This window comes from Ranitomeya imitator, chromosome 2, assembly GCF_032444005.1.
Source record: "Ranitomeya imitator isolate aRanImi1 chromosome 2, aRanImi1.pri, whole genome shotgun sequence".
In the NCBI taxonomy this organism is placed as follows: domain Eukaryota; kingdom Metazoa; phylum Chordata; class Amphibia; order Anura; family Dendrobatidae; genus Ranitomeya; species Ranitomeya imitator.
Genome location: NC_091283.1, coordinates 97,801,703 through 97,820,167, shown reverse-complemented (window position 1 = coordinate 97,820,167; position 18,465 = coordinate 97,801,703). Strand labels below are relative to the sequence as shown.

At 46.4% G+C, this 18,465-nt stretch overlaps 1 protein-coding gene across 3 annotated transcripts in view; it reads right to left on the bottom strand.

Moving 5' to 3' along the window:
* MTM1 (myotubularin 1) overlaps positions 1 to 17,885 on the bottom strand; it is a 78,376-nt gene extending 60,491 nt beyond the window's left edge. Inside the window, exon 1 of one of the 3 annotated variants that reach the window (XM_069747053.1) lies at positions 17,804 to 17,885. The gene's annotated coding sequence lies outside the window, so the exon portion shown is untranslated. The remainder of the gene's footprint in view (positions 1 to 17,803) is intronic. The other 2 variants (XM_069747051.1, XM_069747052.1) reach the window with 2 other exon arrangements.
* Between the last annotated feature and the right edge of the window lie 580 nt (positions 17,886 to 18,465).

The following is an 18,465-nucleotide window of genomic DNA, read 5'->3' as shown; positions in this document are numbered from 1 at the left end:
GGCGCAGAAAAAACTGCATCATGCAGCGTCCTCTGCGCCCTCTGCGCCCTGACGCCTGCGCCAAAATGACGCATGCGTCACAAAACGCAAGACAGCGCATGTCCATGCGCCCCCCATGTTAAATATAGGGGCGCATGACGCATGCATCGCCGCGGCTGCGCCCGACGCAGCACCGCACAAAGCTAATGTGAACGTAGCCTTAGCTCACCTTCCATTTTGGGGGTGACAGGTTCCCTTTAAAAATCATAGCTTGGTAGCAGATCGTCCAGTGTAAACAGGAGACGTGCTGCTGTGAACAGGAATATTCTGTGAGCACAGAACAATCGCACTAACAGTGGTCCTGCATGCATGGAAGTGCGGCCGCTCTGTCTTAAAAGGACCCGCTGATCAGCAAGCTTGCCGATTGGCAGTTGTATAACAGCCTGTCAAAATGCAGCCTAATTTTGAGGCCTCTAAAATTAGCTTTTTGTTAGATTGTGTTTTCTAATGTTCCCTATTTTTGCCTGATTAGTATTGCTGTATTTTTACAAACAAGTACGATACATTTTACTATTATATACTATACTACAGTGCACTAATAGGATTTAGAATAAAACAAAAAAGCTGGCTTTACGTTACTGTATTTCAAAAGCTATACCATTTTTTTTTTCATTTGTGTTTGACAAGGCTGCGAAATAGGTTTTGTTTTTAGTATTTTATTGATTAAAATTTGGGGTACACTTGACCTCAAATTTTTATTCTACTTTATTTTTTAAAAGAAATAAAACTGCGCATGCAGAGAAAGGGTTTTGGGCTGGGGAGGGCATGGGGTGGGATTTGGGTTACAAAACCATCTTGTTATTGTTATTACTACTGATTGTCTTGGAAAAATTTTAAAATCTAAAACAGATTTACAAAAAAAAAAAATAAAAAAAAATAAAACAATTCTGGAACATATTCTGTGGCAGTTCCAATATTGAATAAATACGATTGTAAGGGTATGTTCACACGTTCAGGATTTCCATCCTTTTTTTTTCAGGACAGTTTTTTTTAAAAACTGCAGCTCTTGGCAGAAAACGCAGGTCCTTTTTTTGGTCCTTTTTTTGTCCTTTTTTGATGAGTTTTTTGATGCTTTTTTTATCCTTTTTTTATGCAGTTTTCTATGCAGAGACTGTGTGTTTCCTAGGAAGCTTTTTAGGGCTAAAATGGCTGAAAATACCCTAACCCTACCCCTACCCCTAACCCTAACCCTACCCCTAACCCTACCCCTATTCTAACCTTAGTGAAAAAAAAAAAAAAAAATTCTTAATTTTTTTATTGTCCCTACCAATGGGGGTGACAAAGTGGGGGGGGTGTCATTTACTATTTTTTTATTTTGATCACTGAGATATAACCTATCTCAGTGATCAAAATGCACTTTGGAGCGAATCTGCCGGCCGGCAGATTCGGCGGGCGCACTGCGCATGCGCCCGCCATTTTGCAAGATGGCGGCGCCCAGGGAGAAGACGGCCGGACGGACACCGGGACGCCGGGTAAGTATAAGGGGGGGAGATTAGGGCACGGGGGGGGCATCGGAGCACTGGGGGGGGCATCGGAGCACGGGGGGGGGGGGCATCGGAGCACGGGGGGGGGCATCGGAGCACGGGGGGGGGGCATCGGAGCACGGGGGGGCAGCCACACTCCGCCCACGCACTTCCGCCCGCTCCCCCGCACTTCCTGCTGCAGCGGTTCTGCACATCAAATCGCAGTAAAACCCGCAGATATATTTTTGATCTGCGGGTTTTACTGCGATTTTGACCTCACAATGGAGGTCTATGGGTGCAGAACCGCTGCGGTTCAGGAAAAAGAAGTGACATGCTCCTTCTTTTTTGCCGCAGCTATTCTGCGCGGCTTTTTAAACGAAATTACGGACCATGTGCACAGCAGTGACTGTTTTCCATAGGGTTACATTGTTATGTACCCTGCATGGAAAACTGCTGCGGACCCGCAGCGGCAATACCGCTGCGGTTCCGCAGTAAAAAACGCACTGTGTGAACATGGCCTAACTATTGGACATTTAGTTTTCATTACAATAAAATGTTTAAAAGATGTGGAACAGACTTCAAATAAGAAATAAAATATGGACGGACAGGTTTGCCGGTCATCATCATTGGGATCTATAAATTAGAGGAAGTTGCAGAGCTTCTCATTATACATTGATTAAGACACAGATTTGGTCAAAGGTTTGGACACCTTTCCATGCTTTTGTTTTCATTGTTCTTACTGGCATGTGCACATTGTAGATTCAGAGAGCAAAATCATGAAGGAACATAAAACAAGGAATAAGGAAACGTGTGAAAAAACAGAATATGTGATAGACCTTAGTACCCCCTTATATTCTGATGACAGCTTTACGCACCATGGTCATGCTCACAAAACAGCTTCATCAGGTCCCCACCTGGAATAATTCTCAGATGAGGAGTTCACAGAGGAGCTGAGCACTTGTTGGCTGCCTTGCCTTCACTCTGCCTTAAGACTCTTCCGAAACCATCTTTATTGTGGTGAGGGTGGGCGATTGTGAAGGCCATTTCACCTAACAGAACTCCATCCCTCTCCTTGGTCACATAGCCTGGAGGTGTGTTGCAACAGGACAATGACCCAAAACACAAGATGTCATCCCATTAAGTGCAAACCACATGGGATTGCACGCCTTTGCAAAATGTGGTGAGAGACTTGTATCCTTGAATTTGGTCTTGTCAATTTGCGATTTCTGAGGCTGAGAACTCAATTTCTCGGCATTTCTTGGTCTTCCTTTCGTCACGAGAGTCAGTCTCATCATAGCAATTGAAGTTTTTCATGACTGCACTTGAGAATACGGTACCTTCAAAGTTCTAGAAATTTTCCAGATTGACCGATACGCATGTCAAACTAATAATACGCGGTCATTTCTCTTCATTTGGTGGAGTCGAATTTAGTTGAGCTCTTGCCATATTTTGGCTTGGAGCAGAGCAGTTGTGGATTAGGGCTCAGCACTGACTGGAGCTTCGCACCAACACTGCCTGTGCAAATCACTTTCTGAACGTCGGAGATTCAACAAATGGACTCTTGATGAGGCATAACAAAAGCAATTGCAGTTGACTATCTGATGAAGCTGCTTGAGAGAAAGCCAAAAGCAGTTTAAAGGCATCATAAGAATAAAAGTAGGGTACCTTGAGTACTTAAGGTTTAAACCCTTAAAGACCACCGATACGCCTTTTAACAGCGGCAATTAAGAGTACTTATTTCTCAGCGCCACTTTTAAACAACGCTGAGAAATAAGTGTATAGCACCCCCCAGCGTCAGAAATTCTCCAGGGTCTCGGATACCGGGGGTAGCCAAGACCCCAGAGAACATGAATCGGGTCGGCGACCACAAAAAAAAATTCCCATTTAATTTCTCTCTCCTCTGATGTGATTTAGCACATCAGAGGAGAGAGAAAAGGGGTCCCCCCGATACCGTCGGTGTCCCTGGACCCTCCTGCCTTCTCTGGTCCTGTAACCTGGCCACCAGCATCTTCTTCCGGGAAGAAAATGGCGGGCGCATGCACAGTGCGCCCGCTGAGATCTGCCATCCGGCACCAATAAGAAATTTTTCACAGTGATCAAAATAAAAAAAAATTAAAAATAGTAAATCAAACCCTCGCTAGGGGTGTGTTGGGGCTAGGGGTGTGGTGAGGGTTAGAGTTAAAATTGGGGGGGGGTTTCCACTGTTTAGGTACATCAGGGGTCTCCCAACGCGACATGGCGCCAACCATTGATTTCAGCCAAAGGGGAGGAGCTATTATTTCTGTATTTGCTTAGTGTCCTCCTAGTGGCAGCGGCATAACACCCATGGTCCTGTGTCCCCCAATGAGACGTAGGAGAAATTAAAAAGTTTGAAAATTGCAAAATGTTTGCAAAACGTCCATCAGTCTCAGTCAGTGGGATCTGTTGAAACTTTCCAGAGTTATGACCACAAAGTGACACTGGTCAGAATTGCAAAAATTGGCTTGGTCTTTAAGTACCAAATTGGCTCCGTCACCAAGGGGTTAACAGTCTGGATTGTCTTACATGTGTCTGTACTCCTTGTTTGCTCCTTTGTGGTTTTGCTGCCTTCAGTCTGAATCTACAATGTGCACATTCCAATCAGGGCTGTGGAGTCGGAAAAAATACACTGACTCCAGCTTTTAAAAAAACGTATTAATATTTCACAGTAGAACTTTCATATGAATTTTAGAAATGTAACTTAAATATACAGGTCCTTCTCAAAAAATTAGCATATAGTGTTAAATTTCATTATTTACCATAATGTAATGATTACAATTAAACTTTCATATATTATAGATTCATTATCCACCAACTGAAATTTGTCAGGTCTTTTATTGTTTTAATACTGATGATTTTGGCATACAACTCCTGATAACCCAAAAAACCTGTCTCAATAAATTAGCATATTTCACCCATCCAATCAAATAAAAGTGTTTTTTAATAACAAACAAAAAAACCATCAAATAATAATGTTCAGTTATGCACTCAATACTTGGTCGGGAATCCTTTGGCAGAAATGACTGCTTCAATGCGGCGTGGCATGGAGGCAATCAGCCTGTGACACTGCTGAGATGTTATGGAGGCCCAGGATGCTTCAATAGCGGCCTTAAGCTCATCCAGAGTGTTGGGTCTTGCGTCTCTCAACTTTCTCTTCACAATATCCCACAGATTCTCTATGGGGTTCAGGTCAGGAGAGTTGGCAGGCCAATTGAGCACAGTAATACCATGGTCAGTAAACCATTTACCAGTGGTTTTGGCACTGTGAGCAGGTGCCAGGTCGTGCTGAAAAATGAAATCTTCATCTCCATAAAGCATTTCAGCCGATGGAAGCATGAAGTGCTCCAAAATCTCCTGATAGCTAGCTGCATTGACCCTGCCCTTGATGAAACACAGTGGACCAACACCAGCAGCTGACATGGCACCCCACACCATCACTGACTGTGGGTACTTGACACTGGACTTCAGGAATTTTGGCATTTCCTTCTCCCCAGTCTTCCTCCAGACTCTGGCACCATGATTTCCGAATGACATGCAAAATTTGCTTTCATCAGAAAAAAGTACTTGGGACCACTTAGCACCAGTCCAGTGCTGCTTCTCTGTAGCCCAGGTCAGGCGCCTCTGCCGCTGTTTATGGTTCAAAAGTGGCTTTACCTGGGGAATGCGGCACCTGTAGCCCATTTCCTGCACACGCCTGTGCACGGTGGCTCTGGATGTTTCCACACCAGACTCAGTCCACTGCTTCCTCAGGTTCCCCAAGGTCTGGAATCGGTCCTTCTCCACAATCTTCCTCAGGGTCCGGTCTCCTCTTCTCGTTGTACAGCGTTTTCTGCCACATTGTTTCCTTCCAACAGACTTACCATTGAGGTGCCTTGATACAGCACTCTGGGAACAGCCTATTTGTTGAGAAATTTCTTTCTGGGTCTTACCCTCTTGCTTGAGGGTGTCAATGATGGCCTTCTTGACATCTGTCAGGTCGCTAGTCTTACCCATGATGGGGGTTTTGAGTAATGAACCAGGCAGGGAGTTTATAAAAGCCTCAGGTATCTTTTGCATGTGTTTAGAGTTAATTAGTTGATTCAGAAGATTATGGTAATAGGTCGTTTAGAGAACCTTTTCTTGATATGCTAATTTATTGAGACAGGTTTTTTGGGTTATCAGGAGTTGTATGCCAAAATCATCAGTATTAAAACAATAAAAGACCTGACAAATTTCAGTTGGTGGATAATGAATCTATAATATATGAAAGTTTAATTGTAATCATTACATTATGGTAAATAATGAAATTTAACACTATATGCTAATTTTTTGAGAAGGACCTGTATATGTTCTATCAAACTATGAACAACAGTGATAAGCAGTTCTGCTGGAGATAGAGACATTTCTTAAGGTACCTTCACACTGAACGATATCGCTAGCGATCCGTGACGTTGCAGCGTCCTGGCTAGCGATATCGTTCAGTTTGACAGGCAGCAGCGATCTGGATCCTGCTGTACCATCGTTGGTCGGAGCAGAAAGTCCAGCACTTCATTTCGTCGCTGGATCTCCCGCAGACATCGCTGAATCGGTGTGTGTGACGCCGATTCAGCGATGTCTTCACTAGTAACCAGGGTAAACATCGGGTTACTAAGCGCAGGGCCGCGCTCAGTAACCCGATGTTTACCCTGGTTACCAGCGTAAACGTAAAAAAAAAAAACAAACACTACATACTTACATTCAGGTGTCTGTCCCCCGGTGCTGTGCTTTCCTGCACTGGCTGTGAGCGCCGGCTGGCCGTAAAGCACAGCGGTGACGTCAACGCTCTGCTTTACGGTTGGCCGGCGCTGACAGTGCAGGAAAGCACAGCGCCGGAGGACAGACACCGGAATGTAAGTATGTACTGTTTTTTTTTTTTTTACGTTTACGCTGGTAACCAGGGTAAACATCGGGTTACTAAGCGCGGCCCTGCGCTTAGTAACCCGATGTTTACCCTGGTTACCAGGGGACCGGCATCGTTGGTCGCTGGAGAGCTGTCTGTGTGACAGCTCTCCAGCGACCACACAGCGATGCTGCAGCGATCGGGATCGTTGTCTAGATCGCTGCAGCGTCGCTAAATGTGACGGTACCTTAACTTCTTGTGTGTCACTGTTTTCCACTGCCCTTATCTAATCTTATACTTGGTTAACCTCATGCTGCCCCAACCCCCCTACTTACAATGCATGAAAGTGAAAATGTGTTGCAAATTCTTAGTAGTAAAGCTCCTCCTCTAGACTAGATGTTTACTAGGTGTGCGTCTTCCAAGCATCTCACAGCTGCTACTCAGAAGAGGAAGACTGTAAGAAGTATTATTCTTTCAACAAACTTTGCATCAGTTAACTGTGAGTACATGAGGAATAACAGTATTACCAAAGTGGTCCGATTACTTATATGATGGTGAGAAACTGAATAAGCACGATGTTAATATTTCACAACAGTAAGGCGGTGTTCACACGTTGCGGTTTTTTCGCGGTTTTTCCCGATAAAAACGCTATAAAACCGCAAAAAAAAACGCATACAATAAGCATCCCATCATTTAGAATGAATTCCGCATGTTTTGTGCACATGATGCGTTTTTTTCCGCGAAAAAAACGCATCGCGGCAAAAAAAGCAGCATGTTCTATAATTTTCCGTTTTTTTTGCGGATTTCCCACTCCAAAATGCATTGGGAAGTGTCCGGAAAAAACCGCGGCAAAAACGCATGCGGTTTTCTTGCGGATTTCTTGCAGAAAATGTCCGGAATTCTCAGGAATTTTCTGCAAGAAATCCTGAACGTGTGCACATAGCCTAAATTTATTGTTACAAATTGGCCATTTATGAAGGAGTCGGAGCCGGAGTCGGAGTCGGAACCTGATAAAATCCAGGAGTCAGAGTCGCAACTGTGGCTTACCGACTCCACAGCCCTGATTCCAATAAGAAGAGAAACCATTGCATGTACTGGTGTCCAACCTTTTGCCAGCGCTGCACATGGACACGAAACTTCCAATTCCTTGAAGCTTTATAGGCCTTCAGCAGCATAAGCCTCGTGTACAAATATTACTCCATTTGGAAATAATACACCGCGTCGAGCTGCTGGATTTCAGTGATGGGATTCAATCAGGTAAGAATAGTCCCCGGAATGCGGAATATCATCTAGTCCGGTTGCCAGGCAACCGTCACACACACAACAGTCATTTCCATGAATCAAGGAATCAATAGCACAAAGACGCATCGAGCTGGAAAAAGGCCATGATTTCATTTCTTCCCTTTTAAAGCACTGTCGGCTGTGGTCACACAAAGGACGAGGAATATTAATGTGAGAGCGTACGACAGCGGCCGCAGCCACATATACAAGCTGCACATTGGATGGATTACAGAACGGGAGATTTTATTGCCATTGGCTATTATAATCAAGGCGGCAAATAGAAAAACAGAACGTAAGTAACGCCGCGTGCTGGAGCTGCTGACCACCAATCTGAGCCGCAGCCCCCCGCTGCGTTACTGGGTGAGCCAGCCGTGCTCCATGGAAAGGAGCTGAAGGAATCGCAGCGGCTCCACCTTATTTTACCAAAATGTCTAAAATAAAAAGCAAGACTGTCACACAAGCAGTGCACTAGGATGCAGATTTCCACAACCTCTCACACCCCAATAAGTTCCCTTAACCCTTCTAGACAGAGCCCTTTTTCATTTTTTGCGTTTCTGTTTTTCGCTCCCCTTCTTCCCAGAGCCATAACTTTATTTTTACGTCCATATGGCCATGTGAGGGCTTGTTTTTTGCGGGACGCGTTGTACTTTTGAACGAACTACACCATTGATTTTACTATATAGGGTACTCAAAAACGGGAAACAAATTCCGAATGCGGGATATTGCAAAAAAAAAAAAAAAAAAGTGCAATTCCACAACTGTTTTTTGGATTTTTTTTTTACCATGTTCACCAAATGCTAAAACTGACCTGCCATTATGATTCTCCACCAGGTCATTACGAGTTCATAGACACCAAGCATCTCTAGGATCTTTTTATTTAAGTGGTGAAAAAAAAAAAATTCCAAAGTTTGTTTAAAAATAAACAACCTGCGCCATTTTCCGATACCCGAAGCGTGTCTATTTTTCGTGATCTCGGGTTAGCTGAGGGTTTATTTTTTGGGCACTGAGCTGACATTTTTAATAATGCCATTTTGGTGCAGATAGGTTCTTTTGATCACCCTTTATTGCATTTTAATGCAATGTTGCAGCGATCAAAAAAACATAATTCTGGCGTTTTGACTTTTTTCTTGTTACGTCGTTTAGCGATTGGGTTAATTCTTTTTTTATATTGATAGATTGGACGATTCTGAATGCGGCGATAATAACACATATGGGTATGTTTGATTTTTATATTTTATTTTGAAGGGGGCGAAAGGTGGGTGATTTTTTTTACTTTTCACATGCTTCAATAGTCCCCATGGGAGACTAGAAGCTGCCATAATCCGATCGGCTCTGCTACATACAGGCGATCAAATTGCCTGTATGTAGCAGAACTGCTGACTTGCCATGAGCGCCGACCACCGGGAAAGATGTGGGCTCACCGCCAAAGCCCACATCAAAGGGGGAGACACGCCATGTAAAGTACATGTATGGCGCATGTTATGAAGGGGGTTAAAAGATTTTTCTACTACAGAACAACCCCATGGGTACTGCATAACATTAAAAAGGCAAGTATAAATGGCTCCCGTTTCCGGGCTGTGCGTTTTGGCTACATAGCTTTCCATGGGCAGTGTCTGAACAGTCAGGTCTGGGTCCTGCTTTGCTCCTGTATATTTTGAGGCCTGGTGACACAGAGGAGATATACTACAGCTTGGGTACACCTTGTCGCAGTGGGATGGTTTTTACACGGTTTTGATCAAACTAGTGGCAACACATTACCCTATGTTCAGGGGCGCACTGATCCCAGAAGGCAGTGCGCTGCTGACAGTTCGGACTAGTGGCATGGTTGTAACTCTGGCCCAAACTATGCGCTCGCCCAGGCTGCAACCAGAGCATCTTAGTGCTCTGCTATTCTCCAATGCTGCAGAGGCAGACTGTGGCCAGAGCAAGTAAAGCACTTGTAAGTGCTGCATTCCTTGTCTAGACCGGCTGCTGAGAAGACCCCTGCAATGTTACAGCTTGGTTAATGCATGAGAATCATATTGATTGGACACCGTTTTAATGACATGATTGGAAGATGTCTTCTGTGGTTAGTAACACGAACAGTAAAGAAATGGGCTCCATTCTCCCATCATTGTTATTTTATGGGAGGACTGGGCACGGCTGCAGAGTATTGGAGCAGAGCACAAGTGCGTCTCTCTAAATGGACATCAGTCAACTCTTCAGAGCTTTATTGTTCTCGAGAGGAACCACAGAGGGCAGCGGCCAAGAAATCAAACACAACAGATATAAAGAGAATGGTGCTAGTATTTGCTCTGAATGCAATCCTACAGGGACACAGGCTAGCAACCGAGGACCAGCAGAAGCCTCCGGTCTAATGCTCAGGCAACGCCAATGGCCAGTGGCTGAAAAACGGACATGGAAATCCACCGTGAGAATGAGATGATGGACATTGCTGGCTTATCTGAGCCTTTCCACCTGATGATTCATGATGGTCCTCCCTTGCTAAAGGGATGTCCCATCTCACACATTTATGCATCACAGGAATGCTTCATCTGCAGCTCCCATAAAATCAATAGAGAGCGCCAGGCATGGATGGCCGGCTCTTCCCTGACTCGATTTCCCAGGTAACGGTTGTTTTCTTGTGTTAAGTGAGAGAAAGCCTCAAAAACGTGTGCGCAAACATGGGAAAATACGTCATCGCAGAAGGGCAGGGTGGACAGAGACTAGCAGGGGACATGACAGAACAGCCACAGAACTGACAGGGTGTCATTAATGGCAAGCTTCAGATTTTTGGCAACGCACCCATAAGTTATCCACAGTAGAATCTACAAAACTTTTGTTTTGTACTTTATGACGGCTAATAAGTGAATATTTGCAAAATGCTGCAATCTGAATCAACTTGCTTTCTGCAGCGTGTGGAAGACATAATAAATACTGCCAATTGGAAATTCAGATAGAAAAACCACAGCATCTCTGCTACAGGTAAAGGAAGCTTTAGACTTCTCTTTTATGCATTCGCTTCTGATTTTGGCTTTAAAACGCTGGTGTAAAAAAATACTGTGAGAATCTGCATGATGCGCCGAGTTGTCAGATTCCAAGGTACTTTTTGCAGCAACTTATTTACCATCACATGAATATCAAAAACTGCGCTTCCCCTGAATCCTGAACGTATCCATGCTTTCTTCCAACAGGAAGTAATCCAATTTTTTACAAAAAAAAAAGTAGTCTCATCACCGGTGTAGATGAAGTCTACAGAAGAGACCTTCAATTAAAAAAAAAAAAAAAAAAAAAACACCTGTTCAAATTACGGCTTGTTGGTTGCCAATTATATTGCCACATTTCCAACATCTTTTCTTGCACTCGTTTTTATACATTGAGCACGATGAATTTGCATTTTCTGTGTGATTACAGGTTCACAGCACATAAGAAAATGAAAGCTGTGTGATGCCGAATGCATATGGTAACACAAAAGCCGCAATGTGAGTGTTCGTGTAGTTCATCTCCTTAATTCATAGGGTTTTTCTCTCCTAGCACTGGCTGGTGTCACGCTGGAGTCACATTGGATGTGATATGCTAACGACTCTAGCCGAGCGTCAGTGCTCTGCGCTCCCATCAATCCCATCAATCTATCAGTAGGTCTCTGTAGTGTGGGAGGAAACCGGAGAACCCGGAGGAAACCCACACAAACACGGATAGAACTTAAACTCTTTGCAGATGATGTTCCTGGTGGGATTTGAGCTCACAGGCCTGCACAGAATCACTACTAACCACTGAGCCACCGTGTCGACCTATAATTTTTTTTTTTTTTTTTAAATGATGAATTGCCAATTTATTTGGTTACTTTTGATATGTGGGAATATTTAAGAGATTATTAATAAAAACACACTGAAAGGAGGAGTTCTCTTAGAGGAAATCTGTCACTAGGTTTTTTTCCACCTAACCCTGGTGACAGATTTCCTAATAGCGACATGTTCATTTTTTTTTGCTGGGCTTCCCCTAAGAAGCTGTCCGCTCTGTAACAATATACATACCCTCAGGGTTCGGACACCATGAAGCGGTTAAGTAGCATCCTTGCGGGCGGCTTTGGAAGCAACTCACTAAATATGGTTTTGTATTGTAGAAAAAAAAAAAAAAAAAGTCAGTGGCAGAGTGGCCACAAAAACGACAGCAAAACCATAAAAAAAAAACAAGCCTAAAACAAACAACGATGAAGAGTAAAAGCTGAAGCACTTCCAATAAAACATTACAGTTTAATCTAACTATAATAATAATAACAATAATCTTTATTTATATAGCGCCAACATATTCCGCAGCGCTTTACTGTTTAACACTTTCAAACACAACAGTCATAAGTAACAAAGTTAACAATACAATAATTAAAGCAAAATTAGCCGCCCCTGCTTGTGAGAGCTTACAATCTACAATGAGGTGGGGGATACAAAGTACAGGTGTGTATTTACAATGATGTATTTACAATGATGGTCCAGCCATCTTCAGAGGGTGGGGGATAGATGGAGATAGTGAATGGGCTACAGACGCACACACACAAACATAAAATGAGAGATTACTGAATGTGAAAGGCCGCTCTGAACAAATGTGTTTTGAGCGAGCGCCTAAAACTATGCAAATTGTGGATGGTCCTAATATCTTGGGGTAGAGCATTCCAGAGGATTGGTGCAGCACGGGAGAAGTCTTGGAGTCGGGAGTGGGAGGTACGGATTAGTGCAGAGGTTAGTCGAAAGTCATTTGCAGAGCGCAGCGGTCGGTTAGGCCGATAGACAGAAATAAGGGAGGAGATGTAAGTGGGTGCCGCACTGTGGAGAGCTTTGTGGGTGAGAACAAGTACTTTGAATTGTATCCTGTAATGAATGGGCAGCCAGTGTAACAACTCTCGAAGAGCGGACGCGTCCGAGTAACGATTATCTAGATGGACGACCCTGGCTGCTGCATTAAGGATGGACTGGAGAGGAGAAAGTCCCGTGAGGGGGAGGCCAATTAATAAAGCCTTGCAGTAGTCCAGGCGGGAGTGGATCAGGGCGACAGTGAGGGTTTTTGTTGTTTCCATGGAGAGAAAAGGGCGGATTCTAGAGATGTTCTTTAGGTGTAAGAGGCACGAGCGGGCAAGAGATTGTATATGGGAGGTGAAGGAGAGATCGGAGTCAAACATAACACCCAGACAGCGCGCCTGCTGCCAGGGCGATATTATGGTGCCACCCACGGAGAGGGAAATGTCAGATTTAGGGAGGTTGGTAGATGGCGGGAGCAGAAGAAGTTCAGCTTTGGAGAGGTTGAGTTTCAGATATAGAGCGGACATGATGTTGGAGACTGCAGACAGACAGTCAGTGGCGTTCTGTAGTACAGCGGGGGTAAGGTCAGGGGATGACGTGTATAGTTGTGTGTCGTCGGCATAAAGATGGTACTGAAAGCCAAATCTGCTGATGATCTGTCTATTTGGGGCCGTGTAGAGGGAGAAGAGAAGGGGGCCAAGGACTGAGCCCTGAGGTACCCCAACAGTGAGAGGAAGAGGAGATGAAGTGGAGCCAGAGAACAGAACACTGAAGGAGCAGTGAGAAAGATAGGAGGAGAACCAGGAGAGAGCAGTGTCCTTAATGCCTAGTGACTGGAGCCTAGAGAGTAGGAGATGGTGGTCAACAGTATCAAAAGCTGCAGAAAGGTCGAGGAGAAAGAGCAGAGAGTGGTCACAGTTACAATTTGCTGTCAGAAGGTCATTGGTCACCTTGAGTGCAGTTTCTGTCGAATGTAGGGGGCGGAAACCAGACTGTGAAGGGTCTAGGAGGGAATGAATGGAGAACCAAAACAGATGTAATACAGAAAGAGGTGATTTAACAACTAGAAAGTGGCAAGCATGAAAGGCATACAAATCCCTTCTGATGCCAACACCTGTATACTTACCCAACAAGAAACAACCAATAATAACAATAAGGGTACGTGCCCACGATCAGGAACAGCTGCAGCATCAAAACCACAGCAACCAGATGTTACAGCATAGTGGATGGGATTTCTAGAAATCCCATGTGCGCTATGCGTGCACGGATGCCTGCGGATCACCTGCGGAGACTGACACGTGGCGCTTCTCTCCAGGCTGCAGCATGTCAGTTTCTCTTGCGGAGACACAGGTTTCTGCAACAGAGGTTCCATCAATAGAATGTACTGAATGTGGTAAATGCGCACAGTGCAGTGAACAGATGTGGATTCACCTGCATGCAATAGACCGCAGCGCTTTGGACGCAGAGAACATACGCGATGCATCTGAAGTGCTGCTAGTTCCAGTCCGTGGGCACCTAAAATAAGACAATTTCCAAAAGTTCATTCCCAAGTCTAACCAAAAATGTTCCATGTTTACAGGAAACGTAAAATGATGAAGCACATCACGTAGAACATGGTTTAGCAGCCGAGCTGTAAAGTACAGGTCCGGACTTCAGGGCTTGGCAAATTTTAGAAACAAACTCTGCAATATTCTGAGCGCCTTGGCCTCCTGAGCCCTGGACGATATCAGTATAGCAGAAGCATGCAGCAATTCTCACTATACTGTGAAAAGGATTGGGTGCAGCTAACAAGTGTGAAGAGCCTGCACGGCAGACACGCTCTGCGGTCCGAGCACAGGATTCGGTGTCCACCAGGACCGCCAGCTGGGTAATAGAGGGGGGAAAACCTCTGTGGAGCTTTACCAGCTGTATACACAGACACCGGCCCATACCGTGGGGCAAAAAAGTATTTAGTCAGTCAGCAATAGTGCAAGTTCCACCACTTAAAAAGATGAGAGGCGTCTGTAATTTACATCATAGGTAGACCTCAACTATGGGAGACAAACTGAGAAAAAAAAATCCAGAAAATCACATTGTCTGTTTTTTTAACAATTTATTTGCATATTATGATGGAAAATAAGTCAGAAACAAACAATCAAGATTTCTGGCTCTCACAGACCTGTAACTTCTTCTTTAAGAGTCTCCTCTTTCCTCCACTCATTACCTGTAGTAATGGCGCCTGTTTAAACTTGTTATCAGTATAAAAAGACACCTGTGCACACCCTCAAACAGTCTGACTCCAAACTCCACTATGGTGAAGACCAAAGAGCTGTCAAAGGACACCAGAAACAAAATTGTAGCCCTGCACCAGGCTGGGAAGACTGAATCTGCAATAGCCAACCAGCTTGGAGTGAAGAAATCAACAGTGGGAGCAATAATTAGAAATGGAAGACATACAAGACCACTGATAATCTCCCTCGATCTGGGGCTCCACGCAAAATCCCACCCCGTGGGGTCAGAATGATCACAAGAACGGTGAGCAAAAATCCCAGAACCACGCGGGGGGACCTAGTGAATGAACTGCAGAGAGCTGGGACCAATGTAACAAGGCCTACCATAAGTAACACACTACGCCTCCATGGACTCAGATCCTGCAGTGCCAGACGTGTCCCAATGCTTAAGCCAGTACATGTCCAGGCCCGTCTGAAGTTTGCTAGAGAGCATTTGGATGATCCAGAGGAGTTTTGGGAGAATGTCCTATGGTCTGATGAAACCAAACTGGAACTGTTTGGTAGAAACACAACTTGTCGTGTTTGGAGGAAAAAGAATACTGAGTTGCATCCATCAAACACCATACCTACTGTAAAGCATGGTGGTGGAAACATCATGCTTTGGGGCTGTTTCTCTGCAAAGGGGCCAGGACGACTGATCCGGGTACATGAAAGAATGAATGGGGCCATGTATCGTGAGATTTTGAGTGCAAACCTCCTTCCATCAGCAAGGGCATTGAAGATGAAACGTGGCTGGGTCTTTCAACATGACAATGATCCAAAGCACACCGCCAGGGCAACGAAGGAGTGGCTTTGTAAGAAGCATTTCAAGGTCCTGGAGTGGCCTAGCCAGTCTCCAGATTTCAACCCTATAGAAAACCTTTGGAGGGAGTTGAAAGTCCGTGTTGCCAAGCGAAAAGCCAAAAACATCACTGCTCTAGAGCAGATCTGCATGGAGGAATGGGCCAACATACCAACAACAGTGTGTGGCAACCTTGTGAAGACTTACAGAAAGCGTTTGACCTCTGTCATTGCCAACAAAGGATATATTACAAAGTATTGAGATGAAATTTTGTTTCTGACCAAATACTTATTTTCCACCATAATGTGCAAATAAAATGTTAAAAAAACAGACAATGATTTTCTGGATTTTGTTTTCTCAGTTTGTCTCCCATAGTTGAGGTCTACCTATGATGTAAATTACAGACGCCTCTCATCTTTTTAAGTGGTGGAACTTGCACTATTGCTGACTGACTAAATACTTTTTTGCCCCACTGTATATGACAGCCATCGGAGTGGGATCTTCCTGACCAAGCACCACAGCCCCGAGCTGCAGACACATAGACATTATGCACTTTTTAACAATTCAGTAGTGTTTCTTTAAAGGGAACCTGTCACCTGAATTTGGCGGGACTGGTTTTGGGTCATATGGGCAGAGTTTTTGGGTGTTTGATTCACCCTTTCCTTACCCGCTGGCTGAATGCTGGCCGCAATATTGGATTGAAGTTCATTCTCTGTCCTCCGTAGTACACACCTGCGCAAGGCAAGATTGTCTTGTGCAGGCGTATACTACGGAGGACACAGCATGAACTTCAATCCAATATTGCGGCCAGCATGCAGCCAGCGGGTAAGGAAAGGGTGAATCAAACACCCAAAAACTCCGCCCATATGACCCAAAACCAGTCCCGCCAAATTCAGGTGACAGGTTCCCTTTAAGGTCTGATGACAGATCATTTAACCAATATATACACCTTACAGAAGTTACAGTAAACCTGCCACCTTATAGGGGCTCTAGTCTGAACATGTCATCACATATCGCTCCCATATCCTTCACATTATAGCTGGTGTGCTCTGATCTCAGACCCCCACTGGCCTGAGAATGGAGGGGACGTGGCACTGACCGAGCTGCATCCCCTTCACAGCGGCTCCACAATGTACTGCAGCTGCCCCATTCATTGTGGAGAGCGGAGCTGGGGTAGCGTTACACCCCCTGGGGCCCAGGAACAGTGGGGGCCCCAGAGCTCAGATGAGAAAACACGTAAAGGGGTTTCCCAGGATTCTAGATAATCTGGTATAAAGTATTATTCATCCCACAAGTCTCCTTTCTGCGATCACCACTGGCATGGAGACGCCGTCCCACCCGTCACCTGGGCTGGTGGGCTCAGAAGCACGAGTACGGAGGCCAGGGACTAGCAGAAGCTGTCAGGTGACAACTCATTTTGTTATTTATACCAGGTGCACACAGCACTGGGGCAGTATAGTCACCCACCAGGGGGGCACACAACACAGGGGCAGCATAGTCACCCCCCAGGGGGGCACACAACACAGGGGCAGCATAGTCACCCCCCAGGGGGGCACACAACACAGGGGCAGCATAGTCACCCCCCAGGGGGGCACACAACACAGGGGCAGCATAGTCACCCCCCAGGGGGGCACACAACACAGGGGCAGCATAGTCACCCCCCAGGGGGGCACACAACACAGGGGCAGTATAGTCACCCCCCAGGGGGCACACAACACAGGGGCAGTATAGTCACCCCCCAGGGGGGCACACAACACAGGGGCAGTATAGTCACCCCCCCAGGTGCACAGGGGCAGTATAGTCACCCCCCCAGGTGCACAGGGGCAGTATAGTCACCCCCCCAGGTGCACAGGGGCAGTATAGTCACCCCCCCAGGTGCACAGGGGCAGTATAGTCACCCCCCCAGGTGCACAGGGGCAGTATAGTCACCCCCCCAGGTGCACAGGGGCAGTATAGTCACCCCCCAGGTGCACACAGCACAGCAGAGGGGCAGTATAATCACCCCCCCAGGTGCACACACGTACTGGCACACCAGAGGCTGACATATGACACAGGACAGAGCTGCACTGCTTACTCCCTCCACTTCCAGATAAGGACGGGTGCCGGGACGGGCCAGAAATAACACCTGCGCCTACCAGGATACATATACGGCAGTGAGAAGCCGCGTCCCGCACTGGCCGCCGGGCACTTCTCACCGCCCCGCCTGCTCTCCACAACCAAGCCGGGGGCCCAGCTGAGTTCCAGCCGCCGGTCAGACCTGATGTACTGACCCAGATCAGGTGCCGGCCCTAGCAGCGGCCTCAGCCTCGGACTCCCCTTCCTACCTGTGACGGTCAGATCCGCCTCCAGGGCCGCTGAGCCTGACAGGAAGTTCTGAAACCGCCGCTCACCTCTCCAAAGGAGAACAGCCCAATCCAGGGTCACGTGATCCGGGCCGGGGCGGGGTTTTTCGGTGAAGTAACACTTCGGATTGGACGAAGCTCGGAGTCGCCGCGCAGTGGGCGATGGGAGTTGTAGTTTTGTAAGTTTGAGAGGCGTAAAAAAAAAAAAAAGAGAGGAGAGGTCCTGTGAGGAGACGCAGGTTATTTATACATCGTAGAGCTGTCACTGCAGCAGCGGAGCTCCGCCGCCCCCCACCGAGCTGGCAGCGGAGTGACCGCGATACAAGGAGCTATAGCCGCATTCTGTGCACCGGCAGCGCCATAGGAAGCCATTCTCACAAGTTAGGAAACTTACATTCTGAATTCCGATAAGGGGCTGTGCGCGGGGGTCTGCTGGAGCTCTCTGCCGGGGCTGTGCGCGGGGGTCTGCCGGGGCTGTGCGCGGGGGTCTGCCGGGGCTGTGCGCGGGGGTGTCTGCCGGGGCTGTTCGCGCGGGGGTCTGCCGGGGCTGTGCGCGGGGGTCTGCTGGAGCTCTCTGCCGGGGCTGTGCGCGCGGGGGTGTCTGCCAGGGCTGTGTGCGGGGGTCTGCCGGGGCTGTGCGCGGA